Source organism: Nerophis ophidion, linkage group LG21 (genome assembly GCF_033978795.1).
Source record: "Nerophis ophidion isolate RoL-2023_Sa linkage group LG21, RoL_Noph_v1.0, whole genome shotgun sequence".
NCBI lineage: Eukaryota > Metazoa > Chordata > Actinopteri > Syngnathiformes > Syngnathidae > Nerophis > Nerophis ophidion.
This window is the reverse complement of record NC_084631.1, coordinates 5308699-5331681: the sequence shown is the minus strand read 5'-3', so window position 1 is coordinate 5331681 and position 22983 is coordinate 5308699. Positions and strand designations below refer to the sequence as shown.

The window sequence follows — 22983 nt, the reverse complement described above, 5'->3', positions numbered from 1 at the left end:
AGTACAACCCATTTATCATTTATTTTTATTTACTAGTCTTGTAGTGAGAATATACTGTCGTACCTGACAGCCAGAGGGGTGTGGCCACTGGTGTGGTAACCGCCAATGTCTCTGAGGGAAGCCGCGTTTCTCGACGAGGCAAAGCGAAGGCAGCCGGTCGCGCCGGGCTGGGCTTTTTTTTCCCCCCTCCTCCACGGTGGAAGCATCTCACGTTCGGGAGTGGCCGGTCGGTGGAGGCATTAGAGTCCGCAGCTGCCTCTTTGACAGGTGCACGAGGAACGACGCAAGCTCCGCTCATGTCTACGGTAAGAGCCGACTTATTACCACAATTTTCTCACTGAAACCTGCCGGTTGACATTTGGTCGGAACCATGTTTCACCTTCGGGAATGTAAACAAGGAAACACCTGCTGTGTTTCGTTGCTACAGCCGGCTGCAATACACCGCTTCCCACCTACGTCTTTCTTCTTTGACGTCTCCATTATTAATTGAACAAATTGCAAAAGATCACAGATGTCCAGGACACTGTGTAATTATGCGATTAAAGCAGACGACTTATAGCTGGGATTGGGCTGGAAGAAAATCCGTGACGTCACGCGCACGCATCATCATACCGCGACGTTTTCAACAAGAAACTCCGCGCGAAATTTAAAATTGCAATTTAGTAAACTAAACCGGCCGTATTGGCATGTGTTGCAATGTTAATATTTCATCATTGATATATAAACTATCAGACTGCGTGGTCGCTAGTAGTGGCTTTCAGTAGGCCTTTAACTTTTGTTTGATACGATCATTACTGCCACAAGTGGTGGAAAAGTGTACTACAACTGCGTACCGCTACAACCAAATAAATATTTTCTGCCCAAGCTGAATAAAGCTGTTGTATGCTGACCACTCGTTAATCACGCGGAGGCAATAAAACGGCCGCGTCAAGAAGTTGCCTACAGCCGCAGCTGTGAACACCATTGTTTCCTGACCACATGGGAACCCGAGGCCCCTGGTGGTTATTTGATTTCGTGGGAGACTCGGTGCTAACTGAACACAGGTGTTTACTGGACCGTTTACGGTGTGTCGTAAGAAGTATTTACAGCTTAATTCCGCGCTGACCCTTTATGCCAGGGGTGTCAAACTCAAATGCAGAGTGGGCCAAAATTTAAAACATAACAAGGTTGAAGAAATGAACCTTTTTAACAGGGACCCAAACAAGTTTTGCATTGAATATTGAACAAGCAAAGCTTATATAACTTTATAGTGACAAAGCAGGTGCAAACTTGATAGCACACGCAAAGCTGATCTACTAAAGGCAATGCAAAGTCTTAAGGGAGCGGACTAAGACCCATTTTGCGCCTCTGTCGTCAGTAATATGTGGCATATAGGCCCATCATCACAACGGCCACAATACGGGGAGGAGGAAATGCAAATATCATTGTTTAGCACAAGCAATGTGATTTATTGTTTTGGGAGCACTATTTTGCACGTTTGGAAAGGACACGCAAGATCAAGCACAACATGGTCAACATTTTTGGACTTACTCAAGACTAATACCTAAAGACCTACACGAGACTGCAACCTTAAGACTACTACCTAAAAACCTACAAAAGACTACTACCTAAAGACTTACACAAAACTACAACCTAAAGATATACCCACATGACTTATGTAAGACTACTACCTAAACGATTTACTTAAGACTACTAACTAAAGACTTATATAACATTGCCACCTTAAGACTTACTCAAGACTTGTACCTAAAGACCTACATAAGACTGCAACCTTAAGACTACTACCTAAAAACCTACAAAAGACTACTACCTAAAGACTTACACAAAACGACAAACTAAAGATATACCCACATGACTTATGTAAGACTACTACCTAAACGATTTACTTAAGACTACGAACTAAAGACTTATATAACATTGCCACCTTAAGACTTACTCAAGACTTGTACCTAAAGACCTACATAAGACTGCAACCTTAAGACTACTACCTAAAAACCTACAAAATACTACTACCGAAAAGACTTACACAAAACTACAACCTAAAGATATACCCACATGACTTATGTAAGACTACTACCTAAACGATTTACTTAAGACTACTAACTAAAGACTTATATAACATTGCCACCTTAAGACTTACTCAAGACTTGTACCTAAAGACCTACTTAAGACTGCAACCTTAAGACTACTACCTAAAAACCTACAAAAGACTACTACCTAAAGACTTACACAAAACTACAACCTAAAGATATACCCACATGACTTATGTAAGACTACTACCTAAACGATTTACTTAAGACTACAAACTAAAGACTTATATAACATTGCCACCTTAAGACTTACTCAAGACTTGTACCTAAAGACCTACATAAGACTGCAACTTTAAGACTACTACCTAAAAACCTACAAAAGACTACTACCTAAAGACTTACACAAAACTACAACCTAAAGATATACCCACATGACTTATGTAAGACTACTACCTAAACGATTTACTTAAGACTACTAACTAAAGACTTATATAACATTGCCACCTTAAGACTTACTCAAGACTTGTACCTAAAGACCTACTTAAGACTGCAACCTTAAGACTACTACCTAAAAACCTACAAAAGACTACTACCTAAAGACTTACACAAAACTACAACCTAAAGATATACCCACATGACTTATGTAAGACTACTACCTAAACGATTTACTTAAGACTACAAACTAAAGACTTATATAACATTGCCACCTTAAGACTTACTCAAGACTTGTACCTAAAGACCTACATAAGACTGCAACTTTAAGACTACTACCTAAAAACCTACAAAAGACTACTACCTAAAGACTTACACAAAACTACAACCTAAAGATATACCCACATGACTTATGTAAGACTACTACCTAAACGATTTACTTAAGACTACTAACTAAAGACTGATATAACATTGCCACCTTAAGACTTACTCAAGACTTGTACCTAAAGACCTACACAAGACTGCAACCTTAAGACTACTACCTAAAAACCTACAAAAGACTACTACCTAAAGACTTACACAAAACGACAACCTAAAGATATACCCACATGACTTATGTAAGACTACTACCTAAACGATTTACTTAAGACTACTAACTAAAGACTTCTATAACATTGCCACCTTAAGACTTACTCAAGACTTGTACCTAAAGACCTACATAAGACTGCAACCTTAAGACTACTACCTAAAAACCTACAAAAGACTACTACCTAAAGACTTACACAAAACTACAACCTAAAGATATACCCACATGACTTATGTAAGACTACTACCTAAACAATTTACTTAAGACTACTAACTAAAGACTTATATAACATTGCCACCTTAAGACTTACTCAAGACTTGTACCTAAAGACCTACATAAGACTGCAACCTTAAGACTACTACCTAAAAACTTACATAAGACCACTACAACCTAAAGATTTACCCAGACGACTTATGTAAGACTACTACCTAAACAATTTGCATAAGACTACTAACTAAAGACTTCATTAGTTTCAAATAATAATAATAGTAATTAAAAAAAATATCAATGGCATATCAAATAAAATTGAAATAAAAATTGAGTGCCGCTTTTCTATTTGCAGCCTTCTGACGTAAATATCAACATTACATTTTTCCACAGGCTAATAAATCTTAAAATAAAATAGTAATAAGATGGGTGGGGTTGGTGGTGGTAGTCAGTGCTGCAAGGGGTTCTGGGTATTTGTTCTGTTGTGTTTATGTTGTGTTACGGTGCGGATGTTCTCATGAAATGTGTTAGTCATTCTTGTATGGTGTGGGTTCACAGTGTGGCGCAGATTTGTAACAGTGTTAAAGTTGTTTATACGGCCACCCTCAGTCTGACCTGTATGGCTGTTGACCAAGTATGCGTGGCATTCACTTAAGTGTGTGTACAAGTCGCATTTGTATGTTTGTATGGCGTAAAAGCGGACGTGACGTGACCGGCGGGCCAGCTCTGTTAATTTGATATTGCCTCAAGGGCCAAATGAAATTGTACGGCGGGCCAGAGTTTGACACCCATGCTTTATGCCAGGGTTAGGGAACCTATGGCTCGCGAGCCAGATGTGGCTCTTTTGATGACTGCATCTGGCTCTCGGATAAATCTGAGTTGACATTGCTTAACACGATAAGTACTGAATAATTCCACTTGTAAACAAAGTGTTGAAAATAACGTTCAAAGTATAAAACATGCTCATGCATTTGAATCCATCCATACTTTTACTACCGGACTTGTTCAAGAAGTTTCTTTAAGGGTAAGAAGTGATTTATTTATTATTGGTTAGTTTAGGGCTTGCCCTCCCGGGGGTTCTTCAGCCCACCGAGCACCGACATGAGAGCCTGTTTCAGGGTTGCAATATTTTTTATTTTTCAATAAGTCTCTCCGTTGCTTTCCAGCAATTATCTTTTTCTCTTTCGTTCTCGCTCGTACTCTGGCTCCAGACCCCAGCCCCGTCTCTCCTCCTGGCTGCTGCTTATAACAGGGCGACAGGTGATTAGATAACAAGGCCCAGGTGGGCCATCCACGCACCTGTCGCCGATTTCGAGGCCGGTCCTGGCAACATCCCGCTTCGCTGCAGGCCCGCACACCACGCCCCCCTCCACAGTTAGCTTCAGAATAACAATGTTATTACAAAGGATAAGACACTTATTATACTGTAGAAATTGGTCTCACTTAAAAATGCACGCGTTTAGTTGCGTTCAGTGTCGAAAAAAATATTATATGGCTCTTGCAGAAATATATTTTAAAATATTCGGATTCTTGGCTCTCTCAGCCAAAAAGGTTCCCGACCCCTGCTTTATGCCATGCATTAAAAAACATGACGTCATCGTGTCCAATAGCTGAGTGTGTAAACTCACACGCTGCGCCTGGAATATTATCTTCCATCCCCGAGGCGCTGATCCCCCCCCCGCCCCCCCCCAGCCTGTGTCAGAGTCTGTAATCAGATTGATCATCCTTCCATTCCCCGACAAAGACCTAATTGAAGACATAGTCTCGCAGGAGGACAGGGAGGCCGGTGATTCCAGTCGCTCTTGTTTGAGTCGCACTTTTTATTTGACGCCGTCTGTGGATGATTCACCATTTAAGGAAGTCGAAATACCTCATGCCTCCTTTTTTGTCTGTGACTCAAGCTCTCCACGTCTCTCCTCTTTTGCTTTTTCCCTTTGAAGGTTTTTCCCCTCGCAGGCACTGAATACTTTTTGTTGGTTTGAAAGTCCGGCTTGAGGTTGTGTACTTTGATGCAATGGTACACTGCCTTTTGCTTTTGTACGACCCACTTCTGCTGGGAGTCGTTTGGTACCGGTACTAAAATCATTTCTGTACTTTTCTAAATAAAGGGGTCCACATAAAAATGGCATGATTGGCTTTATTTTACCAGAAAATCTTAAGGTACATTAAACTTATGTTTCTTATTGCACGTTTGTCCTTAAATAAAATAATAAACATACAAGACAGCTTGTCTTTTATTAGTAAGTAAACAAACAAATACTCTTAATTAGTCTGCTGACATATGCAGTAACATATTGTGTCATTTATCAGTCTATTATTTTGTCAACATTATTAAGGACAAGTGGTAGAAAAAAAGAGACAATGTGAGACAATTTTCTTTGTATACACTTGCATGGAAAGAAAAAACATATATTTTAATATGTAACAAAAAATACATGTTATATTAGTGTTGTCCCGATACCGTTATTTTGGTACCAGTACCGGTACCAAAATTATTTCGGTACTTCTTGGTACTTTTCCAGATAAAGGGGACCACAAAAAAATGTCTTTATTGGCTATACTTTAACAAAAAATCTTAGGGTACAATAAACTTATGTTTCTTACTGCAAGTTTGTCCTTAAATAAAATAGTGAACATACAAGACAACTTGTCTTTTATTAGTAAGTAAGCAAACAAAGGCTCCTAATTTAACTGCTGACAAATGCAGTAACATATTGTCTTTTTCCATTCTAATATTTTGTCTTATTTTGTGAGACAATTTTCTTTAAATACATTTGCATGGAAAGAAAAAACATATATTTTAATATGTAACAAAAAATACATGTTATATTAGTGTTGTCCCGATACCAATATTTTGGTACCAGTACCGGTACCAAAATTATTTCGGTACTTCTCGGTACTTTTACAAATAAAGGTGACCACAAAAAATTGCACTATTGGCTTTATTTTAACAAAAAATCTTATGATACATTAAACTTATCTTTATTATTGCAGTTAAGTCCTTAAATAAAATAATAAACATACAAGACAACTTGTCTTTTATTAGTAAGTAAACAAACAAAGGCTCATAATTTAGCTGCTGACATATGCAGTAACATATTGTGTCATTTATCATTCTATTATTTTGTCAACATTATTAAGTACAAGTGGTAGAACAAAGTAATTTTATTTTGTGAGACAATTTTCTTTATATACATTTGCATGGAAAGACAAAACATATAATTTAATATGTAACAAAAAATACATGTATATATTAGTGTTGTCCGGATACCAATATTTTGGTACCAGTACCGGTACCAAAATTATTTCGGTACTTCTCAGTACTTTTCCAAATAAAGGGGACAACATAAAAATGTAATGATTTGCTTTATTTTAACAAAAAATCTTAGAGTACATTAAACATATGTTTCTTATTGCAAGTTTGTCCTTAAATAAAATAGTGAACCTACTCGACAACTTGTCTTTTATTAGTAAGTAAGCAAACAAAAGTTCCTAATTTAGCTGCTGACATATGCAGTAACATATTGTGTCATTTATCATTCTATTATTTTGTCAACATTATTAAGGACACGTGGTAGAACAAAGTAATCTTATTTTGTGAGACAATTTTCTTTATGTACATTTTCATAGAAAAAAAACAACATATATTTTAATATGTAACAAAAAATACATGTATATATTAGTGTCGTCTCAATACCAATATTTTGGTACCAGTACCGGTACCAAAAGTATTTCGATACTTTTCAGTACTCCTCGGTACTTTTAAAAATAAAGGGCACCACATAAAAATTGCATTATTGGCTTTATTTAAACAAAAAATCTTATGGTACATTAAACATATCTTTATATTGCAGTTAAGTCCTTAAATAAAATAGTGAACCTACTCGACAACTTGTCTTTTATTAGTAAGTAAGCAAACAAAAGTTCCTAATTTAGCTGCTGACATATGCAGTAACATATTGTGTCATTTATCAGTCTATTATTTTGTCAACATTATTAAGGACAAGTGGTAGAAAAAAAGAGACAACGTGAGACAATTTTCTTTATATACATTTGCATGGAAAGAAAAAACATATATTTTAATATGTAACAAAAAATACTTGTTATATTAGTGTTATCCCGATATCAATATTTTGGTACCAGTACCGGTACCAAAATTATTTCGGTACTTCTCAGTACTTTTCCAAATAAAGGGAACAACATAAAAATTTAATGATTTGCTTTATTTTAACAAAAAATCTTAGAGTACATTAAACATATGTTTCTTATTGCAAGTTTGTCCTAAATAAAATAGGAACCTACTCGACAACTTGTCTTTTATTAGTAAGTAAGCAAACAAAAGTTCCTAATTTAGCTGCTGACATATGCAGTAACATATTGTGTCATTTATCATTTATTATTTTGTCAACATTATTAAGGACACGTGGTAGAACAAAGTAATCTTATTTTGTGAGACAATATTCTTTATGTACATTTTCATAGAAAAAAAACAATATATATTTTTATATGTAACAAAAAATACATGTATATATTAGTGTTGTCTCAATACCAATATTTTGGTACCAGTACCGGTACCAAAATTATTTCGATACTTTTCAGTACTCCTCGGTACTTTTAAAAATAAAGGGCACCACATAAAAATTGCATTATTGGCTTTATTTAAACAAAAAATCTTATGGTACATTAAACATATCTTTATATTGCAGTTAAGTCCTTAAATAAAATAGTGAACCTACTCGACAACTTGTCTTTTATTAGTAAGTAAGCAAACAAAAGTTCCTAATTTAGCTGCTGACATATGCAGTAACATATTGTGTTATTTATCATTCTATTATTTTGTCAACATTATTAAGAACAAGTGGTAGAAAAAAAGAGACAATGTGAGACAAGTTTCTTTATATACATTTGCATGTAAAGAAAAAACATATATTTTAATATGTAACAAAAAATACTTGTTATATTAGTGTTATCCCGATACCAATATTTTGGTACCATTACCGGTACTAAAATTATTTCGGCACTTCTTGGTACTTTTCCAAATAAAGGGGACAACATAAAAATTTTATGATTTGCTTTATTTTAACAAAAACTCTTAGGGTACATTAAACTTATGTTTCTTACTGTGAGTTTGTCCTTAAATAAAATAGTAAACATACAAGACAACTTGTATTTTATTAGTAAGTAAACAAACAAAGACTCTTAATTAGTCTGCTGACATATGCAGTAACATATTGTGTTATTTATCATTCTATTATTTTGTCAACATTATTAAATACAAGTGGTAGAACAAAGTAATCTTATTTTGTGAGACAAATGTCTTTAAATACATTTGCATGGAAAGAAAAAACATATATTTTAATATGTAACAAAAAATACATGTATATATTAGTGTTGTCCTGATACCAATATTTGGTACCGGTACCAACATTATTTCGATACTTTTCGGTACTTCTCTGTACTTTTCCAAATAAAGGGGACCACAAAAAATGTCATAATTGGCTTTATTTTAACAAAAAATCTTATGGTTTTTTGGATGCAAAGGATTCTGGGTATTTGTTGTGTTGTGTTTATGTTGTGTTACTTTGAGGATGTTCTCCCGAAATGTGTTTGTCATTCTTGTGTGGTGTGGCTTCACAGCGTGGCCCATATTAGTAAGAGTGTTATAGTTGTTTATATCGCAACCATTAGTGTACTTTGTATCACCCAGTATGCCTTGCAGTCGTGTGCGTGTGTCTGTGGAAGCCACACACAACATATTGCTGGGCTAGCAAGTAGATTGTACATGTTGTAGATGGCGTCAAAGGCAAAGGCTTCATAGCACGCCCTAATACTAACTGGGTGACTGCTGGCAGACATTCTTGAGAATGTTTACGTCTCTTATTGTCTTCTTCGTCTTATGACACGGGTCCAAAATGGCTCTATGAACGGTAAAGGTTACCGATCCCTGAACCATGTACATTAAATATTTCTCAATGGTTCAACCGCCACCCGCCCGAATCTATTTAAAATAAATTTTTTCGTCATGTCACCCGCCCGACCCGCGGTTTATCCGCGGATGAGACCGCAAACCGCGCATCTCAACTACCTACCCTCATGACCACGCGCCTACCTGTCCCTCATCTACCTTTATGCCTTGCCACGCTGTTTGTTATTCGGTTTATACCACGTAAGTTGTTGGTTTGTTTTTTGCCACAGCTAGTATCTTTTGTTCGTTTGTATATAGTAATGCCATTGTGCAGTTTTTGTTTGATTATAGTCTAGTTTGTTCTCCGCCAATGTGCGCGCCCTTTGTTTTTCTGTTTTTGAATTATAGTGTTAAATAAATCAAATATGTACTTACATTCACGTCTGGCTCGTGCAAATCATCCTTTGCGTAGAAGAAGAAATACAAATCCAAGTCCATGTGTGACATATAGTATTATATATATATATATATATATATATATATATATATATATATATATATATTTATCCGAAGGAGCGTTCGAAGCCAGATGGAATAATCACAAGGCCTCCTTTACAAACCAGACCTTGCGGAATTCTACAGAACTCAGCAAGCATATTTGGAACCTCAAAGGCAATAATGTTGACTATTCAATAACATGGCAAATTCTTGCATCCAGCACACCTTACAACAGTGGTAACAAAAGATGCAACCTACGCTTAAAAGAGAAACTGTTTATTATATATCATCCAGACCTGTCATCCCTCAACAAGCGCAGTGAAATCATTTCAACGTGCCGCCACAGACGGAAACACCTCCTCGGTAACACATGAGCCAATCATCACGCCCCTACGCCTGCTTGTACACACCCACTCTGTGCCCTAAATAAACCATTGTATGTGAAGGCTTCCATTAAAATCTCCTGATGATTGAGGGAAACCCTCATGAAACACTTCTGTAGAGATTAAGTAGTTTTGTGATTTTTCCCCACACATACACACATATATATATATATATATATAGGAGCAGTCCATTTTGAAAAGGAGTTTTTAGGCTATCTCCATCCATCCATCCATCCATCCATTTACTACCGCTTATAAAAAAAAAGAAAATAGTGTTAAATTGCCATCCATCCATCCATCTTCTTCCACTTATCCGAGGTTGGGTCGCGGGGGCAACAGCCTAAGCAGGGAAGCCCAGCCACTTCGTCTAGCTCTTCCCGGGGGATCCCGAGGCGTTCCCAGGCCAGCCGGGAGACATAGTCTTCCCAACGTGTCCTGGGTCTTCCCCGTGGCCTCCTACCGGTTGGACGTGCCCTAAACACCTCCCTAGGGAGGCGTTCGGGTGGCATCCTGACCAGATGCCCGAACCACCTCATCTGGCTCCTCTCCATGTGGAGGAGCAGCGGCTTTACTTTGAGTTCCTTCCGGATGGCAGAGCTTCTCACCCTATCTCTAAGGGAGAGACCCAAACTCATTTGGGCCGCTTGTACCCGTGATCTTATCCTTTCGGTCATGACCCAAAGCTCATGACAATAGGTGAGGATGGGAACGTAGATCGACCGGTAAATTGAGCGCTTTGCCTTCCGGCTCAGCTCCTTCTTCACCACAACAGATCGGTACAACGTCCGCATTACTGAAGACGCCACACCGATCCGCCTGTCGATCTCACGATCCACTCTTCCCCCACTCGTGAACAAGACTCTTAGGTACTTGAACTCCTCCACTTGGGGCAGAGTCTACATGTGCTTTGTGGACTTGGAGAAGGCATTCGACCGTGTCCCTCGGGAAGTCCTGTGGGGAGTGCTCAGAGAGTATGGGGTATCGGACTGTCTTATTATGGCGGTCCGATCCCTGTGCGATCAGTGTCAGAGTGTTAAATTGGAATCGGATAAAATGGTGACGTGCCCAAAGACTCACACCCCTAGTTTTCTTGTGGCGGAGGCTTGGAATTTCCAAGCCTCGCTCCCCATTCCTTTCATAAGTGGACCTCTGGAAAATTCCTAAAAATGATCAACATGGATCCATGCATGACGTGAAGGCGCGAGATGACATTTACTTGTCATCACCAATGCGCAGGCACTTTCCATCAAGAAGGGAAACGGCCCCTCTTTACCCATCACGCTCTCTGACATCGGCCCCCGGAGGGTTTTATTTCAGCAGCCCTCCCACTTCTTTACAAGCCAGCACTGAATGCACTTGACCTGCGCAACAATCATTGCGTCAGCCAGACCACAAATCATCCACCTCGGCTTGCATGACGAGCGGAGAAGTATGCGGACAAGGTCTTCCCCTTGAACGCCAGCCATTTATCTTCTCCTTTTATTCACATGCACACAAAGTTACACACATTGTTGTGTGTACTCTACTTTGCACTGTAGTCAAAGTGTGTTTTGGGCTCCAGTACTCTGGAATGCCCTCCCGGTAACAGTTCGAGATGCCACCTCAGTAGAAGCATTTAAGTCTCACCTTAAAACTCATCTGTATACTCTAGCCTTTAAATAGACCTCCTTTTTAGACCAGTTGATCTGCCGTTTCTTTTCTTTCTCCTATGTCCCCTCCTCCCTTGTGGAGGGGGTCCGGTCCGATGACCATGGATGAAGTACTGGCTGTCCAGAGTCGAGACCCAGGATGGACCGCTCGCCTGTATCGATTGGGGACATCTCTACGCTGCTGATCCGCCTCCGCTTGGGATGGTTTCCTGTGGACGGGACTCTCGCTGCTGTCTTGGATCCGCTTTGAACTGAACTCTCGCGGCTGTGTTGGAGCCACTATGGATTGAACTTTCACAGTATCATGTTAGACCCGCTCGACATCCATTGCTTTCGGTCCCCTAGGGGGGGGGGGGGGGGGGGGGGGTTGCCCACATCTGAGGTCCTCTCCAAGGTTTCTCATAGTCAGCATTGTCACTGGCGTCCCACTGGATGTGAATTCTCCCTGCCCACTGGGTGTGAGTTTTCCTTGCCCTTTTGTGGGTTCTTCCGAGGATGTTGTAGTCGTAATGATTTGTGCAGTCCTTTGAGACATTTGTGATTTGGGGCTATATAAATAAACATTGATTGATTGATTGATGGTCTTGTATGTGTGAATGTGTGTGTCTTTGTCGTCTTACTTGTTGTTTGTGCCGTGTGTCCCTGGTTGGTGCGACCTGTAAGGGGTGGGAGGGTGAGTGGGTGGTTTTTGGGGTAAAGGTATGAAGAATTCACCGACTTTAAAATTGTACTGTTTCGACTTGCACCTTTTTTCTGTATATGTGAAAAAGTCAATTAAAAAAGTTGGATTAATACAGCGTTTCTCAAAGTGTGGGGCGGGCCCCACTGGTGGGGAATAGAGACATGACAGGTGGGGCGTGAGGAACGGGAGGAAATTTCACTTAATTTTTTTTTTTTTTTTTATTATTTTCTTGGATTATTTCTTTTTTTTACCATGCTTTCATTTTCTATAGACACTGTAAATCACTTTGTGATTCTGTCTGTGAAATCCGCAATATAAATAAATGTAAATTACTTATTTTTCCTCTAGGACAGGGGTCGGGAACCTTTAGTGGACAAAAAGGAGCGAATTTTAGCGATATTACGGAGATGAAAGAAGGCCGTTTTACTAACGCTTTTAATGTGTGCCTCAAAGGAGAGAGTTGGGTCGAAGATAATACCCAGAGTTTTTACAGAGTCACCTTATTTTATTATTTGGTTGTCAAATGTTAAAGTTGTATTATTAAATAGAGGTCGGTGTCTAGCAGGACCGATAAACAGCATTTCCGTTTTTTTGGCGTTAAGTTGCAAAAAATATGTACATTTGAAACTAGATACCCAGATTTAATGCGAAACAAACACTTACCAATCGACGGATTTAAGTTGCTCCAGTGTCACAAGATGCGGAAGTCCTGATCGTTCGGTCCGCACATTTTACCGGCGATGCTAATAAGGCAGCCATGCTACGGGCCACTTCATTAGGTACACCCACGCTATGGCCGAATAGCGTAAACAGCTATTCGCTCAATAGCTTCAATTTCTTCTTCAATTTTGTTTTCGCTATCTGCCTCCATACTCCGACCATCTGTTTCAATACATGCGTAATCTGTTGAGTCGCTTAAGCCGCTGAAATCCGAGTCTGAATCCGAGCTAATGTCGCTATATCAATCAATCAATCAATCAATCAATGTTTACTTATATAGCCCTAAATCACTAGTGTCTCAAAGGGCTGCACAAACCACTACGACATCCTCGGTAGGCCCACATAAGGGCAAGGAAAACTCACACCCAGTGGGACGTCGGTGACAATGATGACTATGAGAACCTTGGAGAGGAGGAAAGCAATGGATGTCGAGCGAGTCTAACATGATACCGTGAAAGTTCAATCCATAATGGATCCAACACAGTCGCGAGAGTCCCGTTCACAGCGGACTATGTATGTGTATGTATGTATGTATGTGTATGTGTGTGTATGTATATGTATGTATGTATGTGTATGTGTGTATGTATGTATGTGTGCATGTATGTGTGTGTGTATGTATGTATGTATGTATGTATGTAAGTTCAATCCATAATGGATCCAACACAGTCGCGAGAGTCCAGTCCAAAGCGGATCCAACACAGCAGCGAGAGTCCCGTTCACAGCGGAGCCAGCAGGAAACCATCCCAAGCGGAGCTATATCTTGCTGTGGTAACCGCCATGTTGTTTGTATTGGCAGCACTGTATGACGTCACAGGGAAATGGATAGTGGTTCCGAAGATAGCGAAAATAAGGCACTTTAGGGCCATATTTAGGGATATTCCGTAAAATTTTGAAAAATACTTCAAAAAATACAACAAGCTACTGGGAACTGATTTTTATTGTTTTTAACCCTTTTGAAATTGTGATAATGTTCCCCTTTAAGCTTTAGATTTTGTCCGATACCAGCACCAGTTCCCTTTTCTTCTTGTCGGAATGTTCCAAGTCTGCTCACCTTTTGGGCGTAACCACGTTCGGCGTTTTACGAGCTGTGTGTACAGCGACCCCGTTTGATGCTGTACGTGTTAAGTGTCCCAGTACGTGTGTGTGTGTTTTTTTTTTTGTTTTGTTCGCGTTTTACGGGGGTCCTGCACAGGCCAGACGGTTTTGAAACGGGCGGAGGGGGCAGACAGCTGCATTTTAGTGCCCCGAGGGGTAATAAACAGTGAGGGTGGGGTAGTTATTTATCCCTTTTATTAGGGCAGGAGGCAGAGAAGGGGACTTTATTGGGGTCACACCGCAACTACACACAGCTGTAGGGCAAAAAAGGAGGAATGAGGGATGGTTTGTAAGAGGAAGGGAAGCTGTTTTAGCATCACTAAATTCCTCTGCCTTTTAAGAACCCTTCACTTCCCTTTTTCTCGCCTTCCAAACATCTTCCAGCCATCCATCTTTTCTTCCCGGCCCATTTTTCTTCTTCCAGGTCCCTTAACGACCCTCTCCTTGTTAAGCACATCTGCTGTCAATCAGCTGTACTTTGTAATCCAATTGGCATTTCCTGCCAGCGAGCCAACCCCCGACCTTGACTCACGCTGACCACTTGACCGGCCAAAAGTTCCAAAAAGCTATGTCCACCCCTGTCTCATCGTCTACTTTAAAGGGGAACATTATCACAATTTCAAAAGGGTTAAAAACAATAAAAATCAGTTCCCAGTGGCTAGTTGTGTTTTTTGAAGTTTTTTTCAAAATTTTACCGATCCCGGAATATCCCTAAATAAAGCTTTAAAGTTCTTGATTTTCGTTATTTGCGATGCGGACTGTCCATTTCCCTGTGACGTCATACAGGGCTGCCAATACAAACAACATGGCGGTTACCACAGCAAGATATAGCGACATTAGCTCGGATTCAGACTCGGATTTCAGCGGGCTTAAGCGATTCAACAGATTACGCATGTATTGAAACAGATGGTCGGAGTATGGAGGCAGATAGCGAAAACGAAATTGAAGAAGAAACTGAAGCTATTGACGCTATTCGGCCATAGCGTGGGTGTACCTAATGAAGTGGCCCATAGCATGGCTGCCTTATTAGCATCGCCGGTAAAATGTGCGGACCAAACGATCAGGACTTTCTCATCTTGTGACACTGGAGCAACTTAAATCCGTCGATTGGTAAGTGTTTGTTTCGCATTAAATGTGGGTATCTAGTTTCAAATGTACATACAGCTAGAGTAAATAGCATGTTAGCATCGATTAGCGTCGCATGTTTGCATCGATTAGCTGGCAGTCATGTCGCGACCAAATATGTCTGATTAGCACATAAGTCAACAACATCAACAAAACTCACCTTTGTGATTTCGTTGACTTAATGGTTGCAAATGCATCTGCAGGTTATCCATACATCTCTGTGCCATGTCTGCCTTAGCATCGCCGGTCAAATGTGAAGACACTCTGGTACATTCAATGGGGGTCTGGCGGCAGAATTTTTGCCAGTGGTGCAACTTGAATCCCTCCCTGTTAGTGTTGTTACACCCTCCGACAACACACAAGGTTCCCAAAAATAGTCGAAAAAACGGAAAATAACCGAGCTGAGACCCGGTGTTTGTAATGTGAAAATGAAAATGGCGGGTGTGTTACCTCGGTGACGTCACGTTCTGACGTCATCGCTAAAAGAGCGATAAACAGAAAGGCGTTTAATTTGCCAAAATTCACCCATTTAGAGTTCGGAAATCGGTTAAATACATGGTCTTTTTTCTGCACCATCAAGATATATATTGACGCTTACATAGGTTTGGTGATAATGTTCCCCTTTAAGAAAGCAAGGTCATTTATTCATTTTGTTTATTTATTTACAAAACCCAAATCCAGTGAAGTTGACACGTTGTTTAAATGGTAAATAAAAACAGAATACAATGATTTGCAAATCTTTTTCAACTTATATTCAACTGAATAGACCGCAAAGACAAGATATTTAATGTTTGACTGAGAAACTTCATTTGTTTCTGCAAATAATCATTAACTTTTCCAAAAAAGTTGGCACAGGGTATTTTTACCACTGTGTTACATGGCCTTTCCTTTTAACAACACTCAGTAAACGTTTGGGAACTGAGGACACAAATTTTTGAAGCTTTTCATGTGGAATTCTTTCGCATTCTTGCTCTATGTGTAACTTGAGTTGTTCAACAGTCCGGGGTCTCCGTTGTGGTATTTTAGGTTTTCATAATGCGCCACACATTTTCAATGGGAGGCAGGTCTGGACTACAGGCAGGCCAGTCTAGTACCCGCACTGTTTTACCATGAAGCCACGCTGTTGTAACATGTGGCTTGGCATTGTGTTGCTGAAATAAGCAGGGGCGTCCATGAAGAAGACGTTCCTTGGATGGCAACAAATGTTGCTCCAAAACCTGTATGTACTTTTCAGCATTAAGTTACCCATGCCTTGGGCTTTATTACACCCCCATACCATCACAGATGCTGGCTTTTGGACTTTGCGCCTTGAACAATCCAGATGTTTCTTTTCCTCTTTTGTCCAGAGGACACGACGTCCACTGTTTTTCAAAAACAGTTTGAAATGTGGGCTCGTCAGACCACAGAACTCTTTTCCACTTTTCATCAATCCATCTTTGATGAGCTCGAGCACAGCGAAGGCGGCGGCGTTTCTGGGTGTTGTTGATAAATGGCTTTCACTTTGCATAGTAGAGTTCTAACTTGCATTTACAGATGTAATGACTGTAGTGACTGAAAGGGTTTTCCTGAAGTGTTCCTGAGCCCATGTGGTGATATCCTTTACACTTTGATGTCGCTTTTTGATGCAGTACCGGGGGTCCAAGGTCAATGGCATTCAATGTTATGTGCAGATTCTCTGAAACTTTTGATGATATTACAGACCATTTTTAACACACCCATTGTCATAATTTCGGTGTGTAGTGAAGCATTTAGACCAGTGGTGTCGAACTCAAATACAGAGTGGGCCAAAATTTTAAACGGAACAAAGCCAAAGTTGAACAAATTAACCTTTTAATAGGGACCCAAACAAGTTTTGCATTAAATATTGAACAGACAAGGCTTTAGTGACATGCAAAATCCAGTTTCCAATAATAATAATAATAATAATTAAAAAAATATCAATGGCATATCAAATCAGATTTAAATAAAAATGTTATGCCTTTTTTTCTATTTGCAATCTTCTGAGGTAAATATAATTTTTTTTTCCACAGGCTAATAATAAATTTGAAAATAAAATAACAATAATGAATGAACCAAACATTCAAGCATTGAAGTAGCAAGAGAAAATGCATGAATAAAACGTTAATTATTGCTCAGTTTGCTGGAAGTTTCCCGGAAGACTTAGTGCTGCAAAGGGTTCTGGGTATTTGTTCTGTTGTGTTACGGTGCGAATGTTCACCTGAAATGTGTTGGATCCACTATGGACTGAACTTCTCACAGTATCATGTTAGACACGCTCGACATCCATTGCTTTCGGTCCCCTAGAAGGGGGGGGGTTATGCTAGACCGGGGGTCGGCAACCCGCGGCTCTGGAACCGCATGCGTGCTCTTTAGCGCCGCCCCAGTGGCTCTCTGGAGCTTTTTCGAAAATATGTGAAAAATGGAAAAAAGATGAGGGGGAAAAAAAACATATTTTTTGTTTTAATATGGTTTCTGTAGGAAGACAAACATGACACAAACCTCCCTAATTGCTATAAAGCACACTGTTTACATTAAACATGCTTCACTGATTCGAGTATTTGGCGAGCGCCGTTTTGTCCTACTAATTTTCTCCAGGACAGCTTAGACTTGAATGCGGTAGGGAGTCCTTGACTGATTTGTGTAGGGAGGGCTAAGAAAATAATTGATTTTCACAATTTCAGTCATTTTTTTTCAATAAAATCTGTTGTGAACAAAGCACGAATGCCATCTATCCATCCATCCATTTTCTCCCACTTGTCCCGTTCGGGGTGCTCGAAGTATTTATTCAGCCAGCGATTGTGCAAGTTCTCCCACTTCAAATGATGACAGAGGTCTGTAATTTTCATCATAGGTACACTTCAACTGTGAGAGACAGAATGTGGGAAAAAAATCCAGGAATTCACATTGTAGGAATTTTAAATAATTTTTAAATTATGGTGGAAAATAAGTATTTAGTCAACCATTCAAAGCTCTCACTGATGGAAGGAGGTTTTGGCTCAAAATCTCACGATACATGGCCCCATTCATTCTTTCCTTAACACGGATCAATCGTCCTGTCCCCTTAGCTGAAAAACAGCCCCAAAGCATGATGTTTCCACCCCCATGCTTCACAGTAGGTGTGGTGTTCTTGGGATCCAACTCTGTATTCTTTTTCCTCCAAACACGACGAGTTGAGTTTATACCAAAATGGATACATGGATGATACAGCAGAGGATTGGGAGAATGTCATGTGGTCAGATGAAAGCAAAATGGAACTTTTTGGTATAAACTCAACTCGTCGTGTTTGGAGGAAGAAGAATACTGAGTTGCATCCCAAGAACACCATACCTACTGTGAAGCATGGGGGTGGAAACATCGTGCTTTGGGGCTGTTTTTCTGCTAAGGGGGACAGGACGATTGATCCGTGTTAAGGAAAGAATGAATGGGGCCATGTATCGTGAGATTTTGAGCCAAAACCTCCTTCCATCAGTGAGAGCTTTGAATGGTTGACCAAATTCCTGGACTATTTTTTTCCACATTCTGTCTCTCACAGTTGAAGTGTACCTATGATGAAAATTACAGACCTCTGTCATCATTTTAAGTGGGAGAACTTGCACAATCGCTGGCTGACTAAATACTTTTTTGCCCCACTGTATCTCAGCTGCATTACGGGAGAAGGCGGGCTACACCCTGGACAAGTCGCCACCTCATCGCAGCACAGCGCAAATGTTGGATAAGAATTTAGTTTTAGCTGAATTTGACCAAAGAATATTCAACAAAATAGCTCAGCCTAACAGAAGCAACGATGCTAAAAATGATTCACGCTCAAAAGGGATAAAGAGCCAAAAACAAAGCCAGCAGGTATTGGTCTTGAAAAAAAAATAGCAGTGTAGAAAAAGTTGTATTGGCACTAAAACAAGTTTGTTGAATTAAACGAATAAATACAAACATTGAAAAAAATACAAACATTCTGGTGGATATTTTTGACAGGTTTCTTCAATGCCAATCGTCACATATTATTATTGTTTTTGTGTGTTTCACAGGTTTTCATTTTCAACTTCTCCTTTTTCAGAGTCGCTTCTGGCTTTTACCGTTTCCACTTCATGAGAGGGATTTTGGACGTGGAAGGCGCGGCCTACAACCAGTTTACCCGGAAGGAGTTCTACGTGGAAATAGGCTTGCAGGTAAAAAACTGTAAAAGAAGATTTTCATATAGTTTGTTAGATTGAATCTATGTTTGCATATATTTATGTGTGTCTATATTCGTTGTGGGCACTCGTTGACAATGACCTTGGGAATTGAGTGGGTGGGTATTGTTCCACTGCAAAAAGTTAGTGCTCATAAACAAGGATAAGAAATACAAAAATGAGAGGTATTTAATTTGATCCAAGCAAAATTATCTGCCAAAAGAACAAGAAAATTTGGCTTGTCAAGAATTTCCAAAACAAGTAAAATTAGCTATCCTCAATGAACCCCAAAATCCCTTAAAATAAGTATATTCTCACTAATAATGTCATGTTCTATGGTCACGTTTTGTTTCGTTATGTTCTGTTGGTTTAAGACTCTTTTTAGTTCCTGATTATGCCCCATTGTTTTGTCACCATGACGACCGATTAGTTCACCTGTACTCATTTGGACTCACGCACCTGATTTGTTTAGGACTCACGCACCTGTGTTAATCATGTCAGTATTATTTGAGCTTGTAGTTGCCAGGCAGTCGGGCTGGCGTCATTGTTGTTGCTCCATGCTCTGTTCACTCTGGTTATGTATGTTCATTCATGTCACGTTTAGCGAGTCTTTTGTTTCATATCCATAGTTTGGCCTTTGTGGTAGTTTTTTTTTTTTTTTAGCCAAGTTTGTTCTCCGCCTTGTGCGCGCCTTTAGTTTGAATTTTTTTTATAGATAAATTAAACTATGTCTTTACCTTCGCGCCATGTTCTGTCACCTTCCTTGGCATTCCGGGAAACCAAACCACACCAAAGCCCCCTTTTTGACAAATAACTGTACTACTCTACTATATGAGTACGTGTTTTCTATTGTTTCACTGAAAATAAAACAGCAAAGTCCACTTGGCTGTCATCTCAGGGTTTCCCACACAGTAATTCATTTGTGGCGGCCCGCCACGAAAGAATTATGGCCCCCACAAATAAAAATAAAAATAATACTAATAATTATTTATTTATTTATTTTTATTTTTTTCTCCGGCTTTTGACTCGCTCGACCGCTCGTAAAAACAATGGGACTCTGTCTGTGATTGGACCTTGTAGGTACATATTATATAAATATGTAAATATTACATAAATATGTATATAAATATGTACATAAAGTGTTGTAACTATATCCCAGCTCCGCGTTCTTCTTGTCTCCCCCCCACCGACCGGTGTCGAAGTGTGACTGCAGCCGGGCATGTAAGAAAACCCTTGTCTCAATGGCAACGTCTCTATCGCTTTCACTCACTTGCCGCTTTTCCACTAATGCAGCGGTAGGCAATCCAGAACGTTGAAAGAGCCATTTTGGACCCAAATAACACAATGCTGTTAAGCGCCACTCATATAAAAAAATTGGCCCGCGGGCCAGAGTTTGACACCCATGAGCTAGACGAAGTGGCTGGGGAGAGGGAAATCTGGGTTTCCCTGCTTAGGCTGCTGCCCCCGCGAGCCAACCTCGGATAAGCGGAAGAAGATGGATGGATGGACTATTTTGTCATTTTAAGTTCTTATGTAGTCTCTTGAAACAATATTGTCAGTGGTGTAACAATCTTGAAGGTAAATATTTTCACACTTGTTTCATGCAATATGTCAGTGTCCTCACATTATTATTATTTCCTATTTTCAAATATGAATAAACAATACTAAACGTATTTTCATAAATTCATATCTTATTTTGGCGAAAAGAATGAAATGTTTACATTTGGTTTTTTGTTATATTTATAACAAAACTTGTAGGCAATTAGGTATATACATTAAAACTGTGAATTGTTATTAATGGTTATGTATTTTACAATTTGCAAGGAAAGCTGATGTTAGCGAGTAAATGTGTGAAGTGAACTGAAGTAATGTGGTGATAGTGTAGAGCAGGGGTAGGGAACCTATGGCTCTAGAGCCAGATGTGGCTCTTTTGATGACTTCATCTGGCTCTCAGATAAATCTTAGCTGACATTGCTTAACACAGGGCTGTCCAAAGTGCGGCCCGCGGGTCATTTTTTTAACGGCCCCACGGCACATTTTAAGAATACAATTTAAAAAAAAATTAAAACCATAAAAAGTGGTATAAAAGAGCAAACAGGTGAAATGTAACAAGAAATTGTTGCAATGTTTATTACTCTTATAACACAAAGCTGCCATGCAGGCTGTTTCTTTCGTTAAAAAAGAATAATGAATCAAAATCAATGTCATTTTGAATTATTGACCTATAAAGGCTTCGATTACATCACATTAAATATTCCACTTTGAGATATTTTTGGGGGAAAATGTTGCATATTTTGTGTTTTACCATATAAAAAACTGAGCTGTTTTTTTTTTTTAAAGAAGGGCCTAAAACAAACAAACAAAACATAAACAATAATAAAACTTAAAATTGACGGATATATCTGAAGTTGATCTTGAGATTATTGTGCTAAAAGTAAACAGTAAAAATTTTTTATAATTTATTCTTTAACACTTTAATAAGTAGGACACTTTTGGATCCCCAATTATTTTAGTGTGATTTGTTTTTACGTGTCATTGCTCAAAAAATAATAATGAATCAAAATCCAAAATTAAGGCTCCATTTGTTATAAATCTCAAATATCCCACCTAAAAAAGTTATTGGGTGAAAATATTGCATATTTTGTGTTTTTTCCATTTTTTTTTTTCTAATGTTGATCTAGAGCAGGGGTGCCCACACTTTTTCTGCAGGCGAGCTACTTTTCAATTGACCAACTCGAGGGGATCTACCTCATTTATATATATCATTTATATTTATTTATTTATGAAAGAGACATTTTTGTAAACAAGTTAAATGTGTTTAATGATAATACAAGCATGTGTAACACATATAGATGTCTTTCTTTCACAAAGACAAGAATATAAGTTGGTGTATTACCTGATTCTGATGACTTGCATTGATTGGAATCAGACAGTAATGATGATAACGCCCACATTTTCAAATGGAGGAGAAAAAAAGTTGTCCTTTCTGTACAATACCACATGAAAGTGGTTGGTTTTTGGCATCTAATTCATCCAGCTTCCATACACTTTACATTGGCAGCAAATTCCGTAGCTTGCTTGATTGACATTCACGGCACCCGAGGGTCTTGTGAGATGACGCTGGCTGCTGCCAGTTCATTATTATGAAAAAATGACACAGAGGAAGGCGAGAAACACTTTTTATTTCAACAGACTTTCGCGCCGTCCCTTCCGTCAAAACTCTAAAGGCCGACTGCACATTTCCTATCTTCACAATAAAAGCCCTGCTTCATGCTGCCTGCGCTAACAAAATAAGAGTCTCAGAAAGCTGGCGTGCACAAGTGATGTGCACGCCAGCTTTCTGAGGGATCGCTTGTGCACGCCAGTTTTCCGAGACTCTTATTTAGTTAGCGCAGGCAGCATGAAGCAGGGCTTTTATTGTGAAGATAGGAAATGTGCAGTCGGCCTTTAGAGTTTTGACGGAAGGTACGGCGCGAGAGTCTGTTGAAATAAAAACTGTTTCTCG

General features: G+C 39.3%; 1 protein-coding gene across 1 annotated transcript in view; it reads left to right on the top strand.

The window, feature by feature from the left end:
- Positions 1-19371: 19371 nt before the first annotated feature.
- The window catches only part of ciarta (circadian associated repressor of transcription a), a 243471-nt gene continuing 239859 nt past the window's right edge, over positions 19372-22983 (top strand). The window contains exon 1 of the mRNA XM_061881662.1: positions 19372-19475. The gene's annotated coding sequence lies outside the window, so the exon portion shown is untranslated. The remainder of the gene's footprint in view (positions 19476-22983) is intronic.